The sequence below is a fragment of the Lathyrus oleraceus genome, chromosome 3, assembly GCF_024323335.1.
Source record: "Lathyrus oleraceus cultivar Zhongwan6 chromosome 3, CAAS_Psat_ZW6_1.0, whole genome shotgun sequence".
NCBI lineage: Eukaryota > Viridiplantae > Streptophyta > Magnoliopsida > Fabales > Fabaceae > Lathyrus > Lathyrus oleraceus.
In genome coordinates this window covers 495,524,387-495,534,301 of record NC_066581.1, presented here as the reverse complement: position 1 = coordinate 495,534,301, position 9,915 = coordinate 495,524,387, and positions in this window count along the sequence as shown.

Below are 9,915 nucleotides of genomic sequence, written 5' to 3'. Positions count from 1 at the left end.
CACAGTCGCATCACGTAGTTTTAAAAAGATATCGAACCCAAAGGACCAAAAACCAAACTACCGTTATCTAAAGTTACTATGTAAAGTTAAGGCTAATGATTATTTTCTTTTTTAGATTAGATTAAGGGAAATGGGAAATAAAATTTAATTGGAAATAATAATATAATGAAAGTATTCAATAAAGAGGCATCAATATGTAAAATACATCATTCTTCGAGGATTGGATAAATAATTAACATTAAAATAAGGTAAATCATTTTTCAGTAGAAAATATCAAATTAAAAGACTTTGCCTCACACTCTATTGTCATTGACTCAGGCTATACTCTTAAGCCAAAATGTTTTGCTCTCACTCACCCACCTGAATTAAAAGTAATTTTTAGAAATTGATAAATGCTAATTAATCCTAATGCGCTCTCGTTGTGTTTAGGATTAATGCCTAGAAACCACCATCCGGTTAAAACCTTAAACTCTCGCTCTGTTGATTTATAACCTTATCGACTTTTAACTCTCGTGCAAAAACCTTTTTAAATTAGAATTGGAAACCACAGCCAAAAAAATAACTTATAAAAATTATCATTAATTATTACCGAATCCCGTCGAAACGATGGTCCTTACATACCGATGTCGAAAGGTTTAGCCAGACATGGTTTTAAACTTAATCATACATATATAATTGTTAAACATAAACATAATAAAAACTCAGAATTGCAAACGAAAGCGTAAAGTAAAGAATTAAGCAATTAAAAGAAACCCGATGAATAAAAATAATTGGATTAAAATTCGAAGAATTCTTCGAGTACAAATAACAACTGGAAAATACAATGATGTCGGCAGGCTTGATCCAAACAACTCGTAAACTTAAGAACAAAGGTGAAATAGCCTCCCGATGTGAAAGAACTATCACTTTTAAAGTATTTCTGCTTAAACTAAGAATCAAAATTACACGATAAAAACTTGGATCCTTTTTTTCTTCTAGTTCTGCCTTTTTATACTGGTAAAATCGAAGCTGAACTTTCCTAAATTCGTGTGGAAGTTGTTGAGGAAAAATAGGGAGTCTTTTGACCATGTTCTATGCAATTGTTGAAAAGCAGCTGCGTGCCTGTGGTGTGGCGATCACCATGGTACTAAAAGACTGATGTGACGTGGCAAGGGGCCGTGGCGAACGCCACATGCCCAGAACTTGCATTTTCAGCGTTTTTCTTCTTTTCTTCTCTTTTTCTTCATATCTTCTCTTTTCTTTATTTATTTCTCACACGTGAGTTATGCACCGATAAGTACCTGAAACAGGGAAACAACACTGATATAATACAATAAAACATACATAAAATTATACTAAAATGCATGCGAATCGAGTAAAATAAATGGTATAGTTTCATGTTATCACTAATCTAAGCTTCAATCGTCCCTACAACTAAAGAAAAATGAGAAGAGGAGTTAGAAGGAATTCGAGGCAGAAGGAGGAAAGAAAGGAAAAATAGTGAAAGAAAGAGAAATTATACCTTTGACCAGTTAAATCCTCCTTCCTATAGGTTGGTCCTTGTAGTGGTGCATTCATGACCATCGAGCTATGGATAAACCCGACGTCAATTGAAAAATCAGAGTCGCCACCGCGCCTTATTTGTTTCCAAAGGAAAAGGGAAAAGTACGAACAAAACCCAAAGATAAGAAGTTTTCAAATCAAAACTAATAAAATTCCACAGGTTACAGGTAAGGGGGTTGGTTACACATAGGGGAGATATTAGCATCCAAAGTGTCATAGGTACTCCTAGGGAGCCCTTTTTTGTGTGCAAGTATTTGTTGTTGAAAAGAAGTTTGATAAAAATGGAATGGGGGGGTGAGAAAAGAATTCATTAATTATATTTTTGTGTTTGACAAGACCTTTGGTCTTATGTCTACGTACCAACATAAAAATGAGGGATTAAAACCCCGTAGTTCGTGGTAAAAATTTTAAAGAAGGTTGGTGAATTGATTTTAACAAAAGTTTAACAGAGAAAGGCACAAAGATGGCCAAATATTTGAATAGGGTTGTTAGCTCTTTTTGTCTTTTTGAAATTAAAGTCAATATGGTTAAGTTCTTTCATAAGTTTAATGTAAGAAAAGGTTAAAAAAATTCAATGGCATCAGGCCAAAGTTTCTAATCATTAAAACATGTATAAGATGAAAACACAAACAAAGAAGATTTTGAAAAGAGGGAGAGATTTTGAAATTAAATAATTGGGAGGAGATGAAGAGGCTACCCTAGACAAAAATTTAAAAGTTAAGAGTTGAAAAGATCTGACCAATCGGATGCAATCCACAAGATAAGAATGTCAGATAGAAACCCATTTTTCTTTGGACTTTTGAGCAAGCAACAAGCATAAGTTATATCCGAGCAAACCATATGAAGACCAAGACATCAAATAAAGATAGCCATAATATCCAAGCAAGCACTTCAATAGCAAACAGTCTTCGGTGTCTTCAAACGTATCAGATGAAAATATTTCCTTAGTAAACTTACAGAAACAATCATCAAACATCAACAATATAACAATATAATAATTAAGCACAGAGACAGAGTGATAGATGAACCCAAGTGGAAATCAAGGCTTGCATCATATGAAAGGCATTGTCAAGGATAACTCAGTCTCAAATAGTAGCATTAGCCAAGTCCTTAAAGCATAGGGAGTGTTGCCTACTTCTAAGTCCAAGAGTTCAAATCAAGTCCAATAGTCCACCAACATATTTTTTTAGAGTTTTTGTTGTTATTAAGTATTTTAAGGTCCTAAGACCACAAACAGAACAAAAATCATAAGCAAACAATATATATAATCACAAAATATGACCCAAGTGAGCAAAATGAAAATGACTGAAACATAAACATCTTACATGAAATGTAAATGGCAACGAATGATAAAGGTACTGAAATTTAAATTTCATTAAGTAAATGACTTAAAAGTAAATCAATATTAATGAAATTTTAGTCAAATGTTAGTGAAGAGCTTAATTGTTTAAGTCATTCTTTGGAGAACACTCAACCATTAATTCATAAGTATGAAGACCTCAACCAAGACATCATCCATGAGAAGGGCTCCAACTTGGATAAATCAACAAGTACGTCACTAGCTCTCATGAATGGAAAAAAGGTCAAGTCTTCACACAATACCATGAAGAATGGGAGACTTACAATCTCACTTACTATAATGTTATTCCTTACGGGACAAATTTAGCTCTATGTTAAGCAATCGTAATTGGACTTATGTAAAAGTCACAACTATTTGAGGTTGGGCAATAAGAATATTGGTGTTAATGCATGTTAGAGACTTGGTACAAAGAACCAAACTCCTAGAACATAACACACAAAAATAAAGATGGGATGAACCTATCTCAATCCAACTCATGTTGATTCATATGACACAAGGTCATTGATGAATCAACTAGCATTTGGACCTTAGAGAAATCATTGGTCAATGATGGATTGGTAAAGAATAGGGATGCAAATGAAGAGGGGAGGGGAAATAGGAACCCAAATTGATCACAGGAGGAAATTCATCTAATCAATACTATTCATTCATCTTGAGGGATGAAATGTATATTTCATCAACCCCTTAAATCCAATAGTATTGATCAAATAAAAGTTCAAATCAACCATGATCAAGGCGAAATAGAAAGTCAAACATCACAAGGTCAACCAAATGGCTCAACAATACTCTTAAACAATTAAACAATTAAAAATCAATTTTAAAATGTATTTTTAAATGGACAAGACCTCAAATCCCTTCAAACCACCAAATAAATGGCCAAGGGATTTATCCTAGGTCAAGCAAGGTCAAAGGACCTTAGACAAAAAATTTCATAATTTCTAAAAAGTCATAACTATTTTAAAATATTTTAAAATAAGTCAAAAATCATTTAATTCACAAAAAATATCAATATTTATCCAAAAAATGATTTTAGTTCAAAATATGGAAGAGGAAAATGTTTAAGATTTTTGGTGAAAGTCCCATATTTTTTTGGATTAAAAATGAAATTGATATGGTTTAAATAAAATAGAAGTAATTAAAAGAAAATCAGAAAATAAAATAAAAAGCAAAAAAATAAGGGTCATCAGATCTCCCTCATTAATTGAGGTGGCAGATCTGATGGCCACACGCATAGGAAACATGGTACACCAAGGTCAATGCACTACAAAAAGATTCAAACAAATCAAAGGCCCTGATTAAAACGTTCAAACACGATCAAATGGTTGGAAGGGTGCCAACACACCACCGGAGCCCTAACTCTGGTCTTCTTCTACGATGGACCTCATCGGACTAGTCCACCACCAACCTCCATAAAAGTGAAAAGTGAATACATTAATTTGAAGGAAAAATCCTATGGAGTCCGAATTTGACCTCAATTTCTTCCAATTCCAAGTATATTGAAAGATACGTGGACTTGAAATTTGAGGAGTATGATCTAAGTTGCTTCGATTTGACCTTAAAGCAACTCAATCTTGTTGCCTACATTGGTAGGACTTCAACTAACCAAAAATCAAGTGAAAGGATGGAGAATTGAGGTATAATCGAAGAAGGAAAGTTTCATAAAATTCACCTTCTATTTGTAGTGATGAAGCTCGATCTGGATCTCAATTTGCTTGGGCTTGCTTCCAATAGCTTGCAGGAGATGAAATGGATGCTTAAATGGCTTGGACACTTGGAGTTTCAATCTTAAAATAGAAGTGAAATTGAAACTCGATTTCAAATGAAATCTTCATGTTTATCCTATCAACGGAGGGTGGTAATGGTGCAGGAGCAAGGCTTGGACAAGGTGTCCTCAATTCTGAGCAGGAAGGCTTGCATTTATAGGCTCCAAGATTCATTTCTACACACTTCTAAAAAAACTCAAAAATAGAAATGTTAGTGTGCATGCTTGCATGGGCATGTGATAGACCCATCAAATGATTGTAAATGGTCCAAATTCGTGTACATGTGATGCTGAAAGCTTAACATGAGACCATGCAAATGTATTTGAAGATTGGTCATGCAAATCATCCAAATGGGGCCATACATTACACCCGTGCGCAAGTCCTCAAAAAATGCTACAAATGCCATGACAGTGGACTCTTTGTAAAGGTAACATAAAGGGGGAAAAATTCCGTTGAACACTTTTTCATTTGGAGCTTGGATCATGATGAATTTTGAGGTTGAAGTTGGAGAAATCAACCATAGTTGAAAATTTTATAAGTATAAAGTCAAATGACTACTTTTTCCGCCTTGAATAACAAATGCCATGACAGTGGACTTTTTGTAAAGGTAACATAAAGGGGAAAAAAAAATTTTTGAACACTTTTTCATTTGGAGCTTGGATCATGATGAATTTTGAGGTCGAAGTTGGAGAAATCAACCATAGTTGAAAATTTTCTAAGTATAAAGTCAAATGACTATTTTTTCCGCCTTGAATAACTTTTTCTATGAGCTTCAAATGAAAATGGTTCCTTCATTAAAGTTGTAGTTGTTTTATTCCTATTCAATTTGATCACAAATTTGACACTATTTGAATCTTTCTTGAGGGAGTTATGGATTTTAGAAGTTAAGGAAAAATGCTTGTTCAATGGTGATGGCCCAAAATGACCTATAATGTTTCCGCTTGGTACATACCCTTGTAAGTTGAATTTGACATTTCTGAAATAAGAAAAGTTGGATAAGGTATATTGAAATTAGTCATTAAACTTGGATGGCCTTCATACCACAAAACCTGAGCAAGTTATGATCTTCAGAAGTTGATCTTCTAACTAGGGCACAAACAAAATGACATATAATCTTTCACCATAAAATATGACTTTCTAAGAAAAATTAGCTCTTAATGTCAACATGGAAGTTGTTTGGAATGTCATAAATAGTATTTTTTTTCTCTTGGAATAATTTCTATATGACAATAATTGTAGGAGATAGGGTCTAGGGTACCCTAGATTTGACCAGTTGAATTCTTCTAGTCAACCTCTTTGAACCAACTAGCAAACTTGAAGTTATTTTGATCTTTGGGGATCATGGAGAGTCATATATGCATAAGATGATGTTTCATTAAGTATCCCTTGAAGTATTTGACTAATTGTTGAAGAAACTTGTTGAGGAAGTCACACAAGATACCCAGATGAATTAGGGCTTCCAAGGCAAATAAACTTCAAATCTCTTGATGAATTCTTGATCAAAATGACAAATAAAGTACATGAGGATCCATATATGATGATTAGAACCATTGTGAACCTTTCCTTGATTGGTCTCTTTGCATTAAGGGTCTCAAACCCTAGATGTGAGCTTGATGAGGCACAAGTGGACACACACACTACCTACAAAAGAAACTACACTACACAGACATATTTTTGGTATTTTAGTTAGTAAACAAAATAAAATAAAGTATGATACAATCAAATGTGCTTGGTGATCTCTCCCAATGCAAACTCAATGAATGAGGGGTGGGGAGGGTACCTAGGTGTGATCCCAAAGTCAATGCAAATGATGACATAGCATGAGGAACCTTAGGGTCAAAATTGGGGTCTTATAACTCTCCGTTCTTATTTACTTTTTTTTCATAGAATTTTGTTATTATTCAATCTTGTTTGTCTTGATCTATTGTTTGGTACTTTGATTTAATTATGTGTTTGATCTAACTAAACTAAAATCATATAAGAAGCTTTTTTAATATCATGGAGCAATTTTTAAAATCAGTTTTATTTTTCCTTTTCATTATTTTTCTAACAACTCTTTTAATGTAATGGAATAATTCTTTAAAGAATCAATTTTTCTTTTAGATCCTTTTAAAATAAATATCACAAACTTTTTTAACTAATGTAATGAATCGATTTTTAAAGTAGCATAATAAATCAAAATGGAATCAAAAAAAATTCTAACCTTAATCTTTTTCTTTATTATTATTATTATCATTATTAAAAAAACCTTTTTAACATTAACTTTTTTTTATTACAAAAAAGAACTTTTTTAACATTAAACTTTTTTTTTATTATTGTTATTATTAAAAAACAAAATTACTTTTAACATTTTGTTTTTCATTATTATTATTATTATTATTATTATTATTATTATTATTATTATTATTATTATTATTAAAGTTCACAAAGAAAAATCACATTTATATACAATTGAGTTCTTCATTATATTTTAATAGTTAATTTGTTGATCATTGTTATTCTAATTACATAAAAAATATTCACGAAAAAAAAAGATAATAATATAATTTAGTTATTAATATAATATCATTAAAACATGTTTCTCTTCTGTTCCAAATTTATTTATTAAAATTTAAGTTATGATTAAAAACAAACGCAAAAAAATTAATTATTAAAGTAATATTTTAATAACTAAATTTGATTATATCTATCTACAGTCTATTTGATTATTAAAATATAATATTCGTATACATTAATATAATTTAGATTAATTAATTAGGTCATGAGTTTATTAACACATACAAATATATATATGAAACACAAAAAAAAAATCTATTTTGTTAAACAAAAAAGGTAATAATAAGTTATGTTATGTTTACCAATAATATATGTAAACATGCAAAATAATAAAAATATTCAAAAGAAATAAAATAATGCAAAACATTTTATCTTTTGAAATAATTAATTAGGTGTTTCTTTTTAAATTATCATTAATAAGAACATTGAATCATTGATCTCTTTCATTTTTTTATTATTATTTTGTTTAATTGTTAAATAAATCATAAAACAAAAATATTCATTTTAAATCTAGTTCTAAAAATTACAAAAAAAAAAGACAAAATCTCTTCTATACCTTATGTTTAAAATTAATCCATTTAATTAAGTATTAATGAGTCGAACTTAGTCTAATTGATATTTTTCTAAATCCACGTTAAAACAATTTATTTTTTTTATAATTAAACATTCAAATAAAAAGAATAAAAATAATAATTATATATCTATATAGTATACCCTAATTTCTAAATCAAATTAAAAATATCTTTTTTTCAAATCAAGTTGATTGGCTGATGTCAGACTTTATCAATCAACAAATCAATCTAAAATCAATCCAAACTCATCTAAATAGATTTTATCTGCTCTTGTGTATTGAGACATTTTTTCAATCAATTTTTTCTCTGTCGCCGATGCGTTGAGATATTTCCATAATTAAAAAACAAACAAACACACAACACTTTTCTAGACAGACTACGATACTCGGATTCTTCAATAAACTTGAGGATACGTAGGCACAAAGTTGTGACACTCTGGCGAGCACAATAATAAAAAATATTTTATTATTCCCCCTCTTGATTAAATCTTTTCTTAATAATAAGTTAACATTTCCCTTGTAAATAAATTAAATAAAGCATTAAGAAGAAAAGTAGATAAATAGGAAAACATCACTTATATGAATATATTAACCCTAGAATTAGAGAAGGAACTCATTGAGTACAATAGAGGTGAGAAGTGTCTAATATCTTCCCCTCACTTAATCGACTCCCGAACCCTGACGTCTTATCCTTACTTTTAGGTTTTATCATTATTTCCCTGTTCCTTAGGAACAAATAAAATATGATGGCGACACCACAGGAAAATTGATAATTTGCAATGGTTCATTTTGCCAGGTTACAACGGTTGTAGCTCCGTCCCCAAAACGTGTGTCCCGAGGCTATATTGCAACGGTTGTCAAAACCGTCATACCAATTGTCGCTCCCTCTCGCGATAGTTAGGAAACTAACGTCACTTGAATATTGCGACGGTTACCAACCGTCGTGGAATTTTATTTTGATTTTTATTTTCATTGTTGATTGTGATGGTTTCAAACTATCGTGGGTGTCACATCCTGACGGTTCAAACCGTCGTAATTTTGATTTAAAAATTTAAATATAATTTATTTGGTAACGGTTTAAATCGCTACTAATTATTTAGGTTTTACTTTTAGCAATAGTGTAAACCATTATTAATTTTTATCTATAATATTATTTTTTAAATTATTTTTTTTGTTTTTTAATTATTATCTTCTAAAATATTTTTAAATATAGTTTTTTAATTCTTTAAATTATTTTTACTAAAATACTTTTATTTATGGTATTGTTTTTTTTTGTAATATTTCTTTATCTTTTTATTTGATTTTCTACCACACGTAGTAAAATTAATTCCAATAAAAAACATATAATACCAAATAAGTATCATGATATCAAAAATATGGGAGTTCCATAATCATGTCATGTAGTACAAAAACCAAAAACTATATCAAATTGTAATCTTATAATAATAAACATCATAGTGCCAAAAATACATAGGAATATTCATAATCTAATTGATTCGTAGCAAAGTCTAATTTGTCCTTCTTGATGATCCATTATCTACAATTAGGTAGCGAGACTCAAAAGAACGTCTACCATCAGCGGGTGATTTCAATCCTTGAAAAAAAAGTATTAAAATAATACTCATGCGATTTAACTTTAAATGCATCAAAATAATATACTTGTCTTCCACTAGAATTTTGTATTTGCATTAAGAGTTCAAATTCCTCTTTCCTAGCATTGTCTATTTGCTTTAAGAATGCGATCGCCTCCATCAATTCATCAATTTTTGAATTATTTACTTTAAATATATTAATTTCTTTCTGCATTTCCTTTATTTTATAATTTTCTTCAAAAGAAGACGCCGATCTCGTAGATCTATTAATCTAAGATGACGTAACTCCAAGTTCCATACTACGAACATACCCAAGATGTTATTTTCCAAATACTTTATGAAATGCCTCATTTTCAGACACGAAATCCTTAATTGCAACTTGTAATTTTTCTTGCACATGCAAAAGAGAAAATTGAGCTACTGTTTATATAATAAGGATAATGTATATTAGTAACAAGTTCCATTACATTGAACTTTCATACCAAAGTATTTTTAAAATACATAGTCTACATATTTCACTTTTCTCAACAT